This window comes from Vidua chalybeata, chromosome 15 (genome assembly GCF_026979565.1).
Source record: "Vidua chalybeata isolate OUT-0048 chromosome 15, bVidCha1 merged haplotype, whole genome shotgun sequence".
NCBI classification, from domain to species: Eukaryota; Metazoa; Chordata; class Aves; order Passeriformes; family Viduidae; genus Vidua; species Vidua chalybeata.
Window position 1 is genome coordinate 137,548 of NC_071544.1, and position 9,700 is coordinate 147,247.

The 9,700-nt window shown below is 48.0% G+C and overlaps 1 long non-coding RNA gene across 1 annotated transcript; it reads right to left on the reverse strand.

Moving 5' to 3' along the window:
• Nucleotides 1-1,269: 1,269 nt before the first annotated feature.
• On the reverse strand, nt 1,270-4,258 carry LOC128795760 (uncharacterized). The gene is made up of 3 exons (XR_008433632.1): nt 4,096-4,258; nt 3,333-3,486; nt 1,270-1,872 (listed from the first exon to the last, which is right to left on the reverse strand). It is a non-coding gene; the product is annotated as an uncharacterized LOC128795760 (long non-coding RNA).
• Nucleotides 4,259-9,700: the final 5,442 nt, after the last annotated feature.

Consider the following 9,700-nt stretch of genomic DNA (forward strand, 5'->3'; position numbering starts at 1 on the left):
AGGTCATTTGGGGTCACTTGAGGTCATCTGAGCCCCTGACCGGGGCCACTTGAGGTCATTGGAGGCCCTGACCAGGGTCACTTGAGGTAATTTGGGGTCACTTGAGGCCATCTGAGGCCCTGATGGGGGTCACTTGAGGTCATTTGGGGTCACTTGATGTCACCTGAGGCCCTGACTGTGGTCATTTGAGGTCACTGGTGGCCATGACTGGGGTCAAATTAAGGTCATTTGGAGGCGCTTGAGGTCACCGGAGACCCTGACCAATTTCACTTAATGTCATTTGGGTCACTTGAGGTCATCTGAGGCCTGACCGGGGTCAGTTGTGGTCATTTGTGATCATTTGAAATCATCTGTGGCCCTGACTGGGGTCACTTTTGGTCATTTGATGCCCCTCGATGTCATCTGAGGCCCTGAGCGGCACTTTTTGGGGTCACTTGAGGTCATTTGGGATCAGTTGAGATACCTGAGGCCATGACTGTTGTCACTTAAGGTCATCTGAGGCCCTGGCCATAGTCAGTTGAGGTCCTTTGGGACCGCAACATTTTCAAACCCTGCAGGTTTTGTCCAAAACTCCAGATGTTAGATACAAGGAACTTGTGTGACCTTAAAGCCCCACACCCCAGCTCTAAGTAGATCCCCAGAGCCTGGGGACATGACTTCTTTTTCCCATGGAAAATGGCCTCAATTTGAGGCCACTCCTCCTGACCCACACAGGCATCCTGACCTCAACATTTCCAAACCTTGCAGGATTTCTCCAAAATGACAGATGTCAGACACTAGGAAACTGTGTGACCTCTAAGTCCCAAACCGCAGCTCTTAGTAGATCCCCAGAGCCTGGGGACATGACTTCTTTTTCCATGGAAAATGACCTCTATTTGCAGCCACTCTCATTGGTCCACACAGGCATCCTAACCTCAACATTTCCAAACCCTGCTGGATTTCTCCAAAACTACAGATGTTGGACACTAGGAACCTGTGTGACCGTAAAGCCCCATTCCCCAGCTCTAAGTAGATCCCCAGTCTTGCTTCTTTTCTCTCCGACTTTCTTGTTTTCGCCTAGCTCCTTTTTCCTGTGGCGCTGGCCAGGCGCTTCCAGTATCATCCGGAGAGAAGCAACAAACACCTTTGTGGGTTCGTTTGATACAGACAGAGCTATTTAGAGGGCGTGATGCTGACCAGGATAAAGAGACTCAAGAGATTGGACACTTGTTGTGTGGTCCAAAGTAGGTTGTATTTGCTCGAACACCACACGTAGAATGACAATGGTCAGGGGTTGAGTTACAGGTTATATAGGGGAAAATAAGAGATACGGTGAAACCAATAGAACAATGCCCAGTATGAATACATGATAGGTAAAATCCAAAGGGAATAGCTTCACGGGGAAGGGAAAATACACATAAAAATACAGAATAGAGACTCCAGCTTTAGGTTTAGGAAACAGAAACTCCCATTTAAAATTCACAAAGCCTTTTTGCTCCATTTGCGTAGCTGTACGCTACAACATCTCCCTCTTTTTTGTTTAATAAAATGAATGGATCTTTGGGGGAAGGAGAAACTGCAGCTATCAAACTGCAGTGTTGTTTTGTTTTCCATCTTCCCACCATTCTCCTCCCATGGTGGAAGCAGCAACTACGACAGGTGCGGAGGCTTCAAACTTGGAGGAAGCAATGCTAAAAATGATTCGCTTAAAAATCCCAAATGATAGCAAAACTAAAAAAATTGTAACTACAAAATAACAAATGTCCTTTAGAAGGGACAACACCCACCCAGAAAGATCCCAGCCTTTAAACATGCCCTTGGACGAGTCCTCATTCTCCTGCTTTTCTGGAGCCAAATGAGGAGCAGGAACGTAGGAATTGACATCCTGCTAGTCTGAAAGAAAAATGAAATCATACAACAGGGTAAACCAACTATAAAAAATCTGCCAGTATAAAGGAAAAACAGGAATTAGGGTTCTCCTCCTCCCTTGCGGCGTTTCCTGTTTGACGCAACTGCGTCATCTGTGGGGTATCCAACAACCCCCTGACCCACCCCATTTGTATCATCACACAGGGTAGGTCTGCGCTCCCCAATTAGTTTTTTTGCTGGTTGGAGAATTCTCCCCCCCCCCCCCCCGAGGAGGTGCTGTCCCCTGAAAGGGGCACTGGCTGATGAAATGGCCTTCCCGATTGCAGTAAAAACACCTGCGTTTGTGAGGAGAAGAACTGGATGTTGGAGTTTCTGGGGTTGCTGATGTTGGAACAACCACTTTTTCCTGAGGACTTTCCACCAAGTCCTCTGCCATCAGTGTGGCTTTTCTTGTGCACTCCTCGATGAGCCAATCCAGCGTAGGTGGAGGAGACACTGGAAGAGCCATGATGACTTGCCGACAGGCATCATTGGCATTTGTGGTGACAATTTCAAACGTGATTTCATCTCGTGCTTCTTGCCCTTCCACCTTTTTCTCGACCGTGTCTCTCACTCGATCAACAAAATCCATGAATGGGTCTGAAACAGATTGCTTGAGAGCGATATAAGATATTATAGGTTCTTTTGAGGGCATAATAAGAAATGCTTGTTCTGCTGCGTCTTTTATGAGATCTAACACTGGTTTTGGAATCCCTGCTGCTTGTTTTTGGACTTGGTTCCAATCCCCTTCACCCACAAGATGTTCGAGGGTGATCTCACCACCTTCTATATCTTTGGCATAATCGGCACTCCGCAAAATTCCTGGAAGAAGGTCTCCTGCAAACCTTTTCCAAGTTCTTTCCCACATTCGGTATTCTGAGGGAGGGAGCAAGCAACTGAACAAGCACTTTAAATCAGCGGGAACTAAGGTGTTAGAATTGAAAGTTGCTTTTAACATGCTTCTAAAAAATTTGCTTTTTTGCCCAAATTCACATTTTGTTTTGCAGGGTTCCTTTATGCTTTCGTATGAAAGTGGTTCCCACCTGGGGTTTTGCCCTCTCGCGTTGTACAACACTGGCGCGAGAAACAAGGAATTTGAATCCTTGCCTGCTTTCTGTTTCCCGTCTTCGGCTTCCCCGCCTTTCCCTTCACCATGGGAAACAGAGGCCGGGGCTTGGGAAACAGGAGAGAGGGGGGCAGGGTCTGGAGGCTCGGGGGTGGAGGTTTGTGTGGGAGTGGCTGAGGTTGGTGATGCCGTGTGGAGCGGGGCGGGATTGGGTGATGGAACGTCGAAGGGTGGAGCTGAAGGAACAACCTGGAGGGGTGGTGCTGTGGGTGGAGGCCTGCAATAGCACCTGGGAGGGGTTTCGTCTGCCGCAAGAGAGGAGGAGGAGGGGTCAGGACAAAGGGAAGGAGGGTCAGGGACTGGTGTGGAGGGGGGGTACCTGGGAAGGAGGAGTTCCCGCCACGCTTCTTTGTCTACCTTGTGGAGAGACAAAGACCCCCGCCACATGGCCGCCGCCATCTTGTGGTGGTTCATCCCGTGGGGGGTGTGGGAAGGGGTTAGACGAGGTACAGCATTTTTGGGAACAGCCACAACTGTGAAAAGAATCAGAAGAGGGGTTAGAAACAGAAGTTTCAACAGAGCGATTAGCATTTTCAGACTGTGGGGGTCGGGGAGACGGGGGGAATAAAGCAGATGGAATCTTTTCAGTTTCCCATGTTTCCCAACTGTTTGCACCCTCTTTAACAATGTCATAAACTAACAAAAAGATCCTCATGAAGCCTTCCTTCACTGAAGGATCCCCCTTCTTGGTACCTTCTGTTAAAACTGCCCCAACATGCTTCCAAAAACCCATTTTCCTCACATCCTGAGCTGAGACGTTTGGAAATCTTAAAATCAACCACTTTATAAACTTTTTCACAAAACTTTTAGAAAAACTTTCTCCTGACTCTGTCAGGGTTACTTTTATTTGGTTATAAACCTCTTTCTGCTGTGTGGACAATTTCCCACCCATTCTGCCCACCAGCAAGCCTCACCCACCTGCTGCTGAAAAAAAACAAAGAAAGAAACCTAAAAAAGTCTAAAAACCGATGGCAGCACCCCGCACGCTGTGCGTTCACGTGCCCTTTCCCTCCGTGGGAACGGGGGTGCCTCCACCCAGATCCACTAAACCAGGGCCCTCCCGCGTTAGTATTGAATCTTACCGAACCATCGACCCTTAGAAAACAAAAAACAACAGCGGTTCCCGGTCTGAAGTAATCTTCTGGGGTGTGCAGAAGCTGCATCTTCACTCCGCTGGAAACCCGGAACTGGGCAGGAGCCAGAACAGTTTCTCAGTGGCGATAGTGCTGCTAGGGCTGAGCAGAAGGAGCAGAAACCCCCTCAGGCTTGCCGTGGTCCAAGAGCTTTTTCCTGCCAGGTGGAGTCTGGCGGTGACGGCTCAATGGTGGCGGCGTCAGCAGCCGTCTGTCCCGCGGTGATGGCGGTGGAAAACAGCGTCTGGAAAAGCTCCAAACCAGAGCGCTCTCTGTTGCGCTTTAAAAACAGCTGCCGTACCAGAGCCACGCGTTGGGGCGCCACTTGTTGCATCTTTTCTCTCCGACTTCCTTGTTTTCGCCCGGTTCTTTTTTCCCGGGGCGCTGGCCAGGAGCTTCCGGGAGCAGCAGGAGAGAAGCAACTAACACCTTTGTGGGTTCGTTTGATACAGACAGAGCTATTTAGAGAGTGCGATCATGACCGGGATAAAGAGACTCAAGAGATTGGACACTTGTGCAATCCAAAGTAGGTTGCATTTGCTCAAACGCCGCACATACGAGTGACAATGGTCAGGGGTTGAGTTACAGGTTATATAGGGGAAAATAAGAGATAAGGTGAAACCAATAGAACAATGCCCAGTATGAATACATGATAGGTAAAATCCAAAGGGAATAGCTTCACGGGGAAGGGTAAATACACATAAAAATACACAATGGAGACTCCAGCTTTAGGTTTAGGAAACAGAAACTCCCATTTCAAATTCACAAAGCCTTTTTGCTCCGTTTGCGTAGCTGCACACTACAACACCCCAGAGCCTGGGCATATGACTTCTTTTTCCCATAGAAAATATCCTCTATATGCGACCCCTCCAACCGGCTCTCACTGGAATCCTGACTTCAACAATTCCAAACTCTGCAGGATTTCTCCAAAACTACAGATGTCAGACACTAGGAACCTGTGTGTGACCTTAAAGCCCCAAACCACAGCTCTAAGTAGATCCCCAGAGCCTGGGGACATGACTTCTTTTTACCATGGAAAATAGCCTCTCTTTGCAGCCACTCCTACTGGCCCACATAGGCATCCTAAACTCAACATTTCCAAACCCTGCAAGATTTCTCCAAAACTACAGATGTCAGACACGAGGAACCTGTGTGACCTTAAAGCCCCCAAACCCCAGCTCTAAGGAGTTCACCAGAGCCTGGGGACATGGCGTCTTTTTCCCATGGAAAATGACCTCTCTTTGCAGCTACTCCTACGGGTCCACACAGGCATCCTAACCTCAACATTTCCATACCCTTCAAGATTTCTCCAAAACTACAGATGTCAGCAACAAGGAACCTGTGTGAATATAAAGCCCCAAACCCCAGCTCAAAGTAGATCCCCAGAGCCTGGGGACATGACTTCTTTTTTGCATCGAAATTGGCCTCTCTTTGAGGCAACTCCCACTGGCCCACACTGGAATCCTAACCTCAACTTTTCAAACCTTCCAGGATTTCTCCAAAACTACAGATGTGAGCAACGAGGAACCTGTGTGACCTTAAAGCGCCAAACCCCAGTTTTAAGTAGATCTCCAGAGCATGGGGACGTCTTTTTCCCATGGAAAGTGGTCTCTCTTTGAGGCCACTCCCACTGGCCCACACTGGCATCCTGACCTCAACATTTACAAACCTTGCAAGATTTCTCCAAAACTACAGATGTCCGCAACGAGGAACCTGTGTGTCCTTAAAGCCCCAAACCCCAGCTCTAAATAGATTCCCCAGATCCTGGGGACATGACTTCCTTTTCCCATGGAAAATAACCTCTCTTTAAGGGCACTCCCACTGGCCCACATTGGACTGCTGGCCTCAGCATTTCCAAACTTTGCAGGATTTCTCCAAAACTTCCGATGTCAGCAACGAGGAACCTGTGTAACCGAAAAGCTCCAACCCCAGCTCTAAGTATATCCCCAGAGCCAGGGCATATGACTTCTTTTGCCCATGGAAAATGGCATCTCTTTGATACCACTCCCACTGGCCCACAGTGGAATGCTGATCTCAACATTTCCAAACCTTGCAGGATATCTCCAAATCTACAAATGTCAGCAACGAGAAACGTGTGTGACCTTAAAGCCCCAAACCACAGCTCTAAGTAGATCCCCTGAGTCTGGGGACATGACTTCTTTTTGCCATGGAAAATGGCCTCTCTTTGAGGCTACTTGAACTGGCTCTCTCAGGCATCCTTACCCCAATATTTCCAAACCCTGCAGGATTTCTCCAAAACTACAGATGTCAGCAACGAGGAACCTGTGTGACCTTAAAGCCCCAAACCCTAGCTCTAAGTAGATCCCCAGAGCCTGGGGACATGACTTCTTTTTCCCATGGAAAATGGCCTCATTTTGAGGCCACTCCGTCTGGCCCACACAGGTATCCTGACCTTAACATTTCCAAACCCTGCAGGAATTCTCCAAAACTACAAATGTCAGACACTAGGAACCTGTGTGACCTTAAAGCCCCAAACCCCAGCTCTAAGTAGATCCCCAGAGCCTGGGGACATGACTTCTTTTTCCCATGGAAAATGATCTCTCTTTCAGGCCACTCCTCTTGGTCCACACAAGCATCCTAACCTCAACATTTCTAAACCCTTCAAGATTTTTCCGAAACTACAGATGTCAGACACTAGGAACCTGTGTCACCTTAAAGCCCCAAACCCCGTTTTTAAGTAGATCCCCAGAGATGGGGTAAATGACTTATTTTCCCATGGAAAATGGCCTCTCTTTGAGGGCACTCCCACTGGCCCAGAGCGTAATGCTCTCCTCAACATTTCCAAACCTTGCCGGATTTCTTCAAAACTACAGATGTCAGCAACGAGGAATGTGTGTGACCTTAAAGCCCCAAACCACAGCTCTAAGTAGATCCCCTGAGTCTGGGGACATGACTTCTTTTTCCCATGGAAAATGGCCTCTCTTTGAGGCTACTTGAACTGGCTCTCTCAGGCATCCTTACCCCAATATTTCCAAACCCTGCAGGATTTCTCCAAAACTACAGATGTCAGACACTAGGAACCTGTGTGACCTTAAAGCCCCAAACCCCAGCTCTAAGCAGGTCCTCAGGTCGTGGGGACATGACTTCCTTTTCCCATGGAAAATGGCCTCTCTTAGAGGCCACTCGGTCTGGCTCACACAGGCATCCTAACCTCAACATTTACAAACGTCACAGGATTTCTCCAAAACTACAGATGTAAGACACTAGGAACCTCTGTGACCTTAATGCCCCAAACCCCAGCTCTAAGCAGATCCCCAGAGCCTGGGGACATGACTTCTTTTTCCCATGGAAAATGGCCTCTCTTTGAGGCCACTCCCAGTGGCCCCTACAGGCATGCTGGCCTCAACATTTCCAAACATCACAGGATTTCTCCAAAACTACAGATGTAAGACATTAGGAACCTGTGTGTCCTTAAAGTCCCAAACCCCAGCTCTAGGTAGATCCCCAGAGCTGTCAGAAATTACTTCTTTTTCCCATGGAAAATGACCTCTCTTTGAGGCCACTCCCAGCGGCCCAGAGCGTAATGCTGTCCTCAACATTTCCAAACCTTGCAGGATTTCTTCAAAACTATATATGTCAGACACTAGGAACCTGTGTGACCTTAAAGCCCCAAACCCCAGCTCTAAGTAGATCCCCAGAGCCTGGGGACATGACTTCTTTTTCCCATGGAAAATGGCCTCTCTTTGAGGCCACTCCCACTGACCCAGAATGGACTCCTAACCTCAACATTTCCAAACCTCGCAGGATTTCTCCAAAACTACAGATGTCAGCAACGAGGAACCTGTGTGTCCTTGAAGCCCCAAACCCCAGCTCTAAGTAGATCCCCTGAGTCTGGGGACATGATTTCTTTTTCCCATGGAAAATGACCTCATTCTGAGGCCACTCCCACTGGCTCTCTCAGGCATCCTGACCTGAACATTTCCAAACTTTGCAGGATTTCTCCAAAACTACAAATGTCAGACACCAGGAACCTGTGTGACCTTTAAGCCCCAAATCACAGCTCTAAGCCGTTCCCCAGAGCTGGCGGGAATGACTTCTTTTTCCCATGGAAAATGGCCTCTCTTTGAGGCCACTCCTACTGGCCCACACAGGCATCCTAACCTCAACATTTCCAAACTTCACAGGATTTCTCCAAAACTACAAATGTTAGACATTGGAACCTATGTGATCTTTAAGCCCAAAATGTGAGCTCTAAATAGATTCCCCAGAGCCTGTGGGCAGGATGTCCTAGGCTGAATGTATGGTGTTTGTATCCCAAATCGTGTGTTCTGTTTATGCTTGATATTATGTTCTGTGCCTTCAGAACTGACTCTGAAAGTGAAGGATTGTTTTTTTTCTTGTTTTCAGCCGGCTCACCTCCCTCCATGGTCTGTGTCTAGGAGAGGCTTGGCTGGCTTGGCTGGCTTGGCTTGATTGCTTGCTTGCTTTCTAGCTTGCTTGCTGGCTTGCTTGCTTTTGCTTTTGCTTTTGCTTTTGCTTTTGCTTTTGCTTTTGCTTTTGCTTTTGCTTATTAGTTAGTTTAGCTAGGCAGTCCAATTTTTACCCTGGACTGTTTCTTTTTCCCTTCCCTTTCCCTTCCCTGAATATCATCTGAACCTGCTCTGGACCTGGACCTGGGAAACATCAAGAAACACTGAGAGTCTGCATTTTGTGACCTGCAGCAGCCATCCCCAGTGCTGGAGACTGATAGCTGCGCGACAACTCCCAGGAGAAACTTTCTGAATTTGTCATCTCTTCAGAACGGTGAAAGAGTTTTATCATCTTTATTTTCTTATCCAGAAGTAGCTTCGGTATTGTCCCTAATATGTAGTTTTTGCAGTAGAGGTGCACTGACCAGAATATCCATTGGGCTGGGCTTGGTTGTAATGGCTTGCAGGAGGTTTATAAAGGTGCTGGAGTCTGTTCCAGGAATGTATGGTTCATGGTTATGGTTGTGCACCCAGTTTGTTAGAGGAGAAGCAGGAGATGAGGCTTTTCAGCCCTTGCTTTCCTTCTTCTCCTCTGAATCTGTTACATCCCTATTGGAGAATGTTCAGTTTCCCGTGAATGTTAAAGAGACCATCTTTCTGGTATTTAATTTGGTAAGCTTCCTCTATACAGTCTGCAGCTTCTTTAGAATGAGGGCTGAGATTTCTAGAAGGGCTGATGAGACCCCTGACCCAGAAGTAGACCCAAGTGTGAGAAATCCTGAGTGGTGTGGGAAATGGGAGGATATGGGCCAAATCTTAAAGAAGTTTTCTGACCCTATAGTCTGGGACTTTCCATGTGAACAAATTCAGAACCCAGCTGAGGTGGCAAAGTACCTGAAAGAGAACTGCCATGATACCCCTAAGGAGAAAAAGATCATTGCAGTGAGCTGGGCCTTGGCATATGCTTATCACACTCTGCTTGATACTGTAGGGCAGCAGATGGAGGAAGGGGGGCAGGGAGATAAACCAGCAGCAATCCCAGTCACTCAGGCTGCGGCCAACAGCCCAGGCTCGAAGCCAGCAGCTAAACCAGACTGTAAGCCTCAACCAATGGCTGTTGCTAC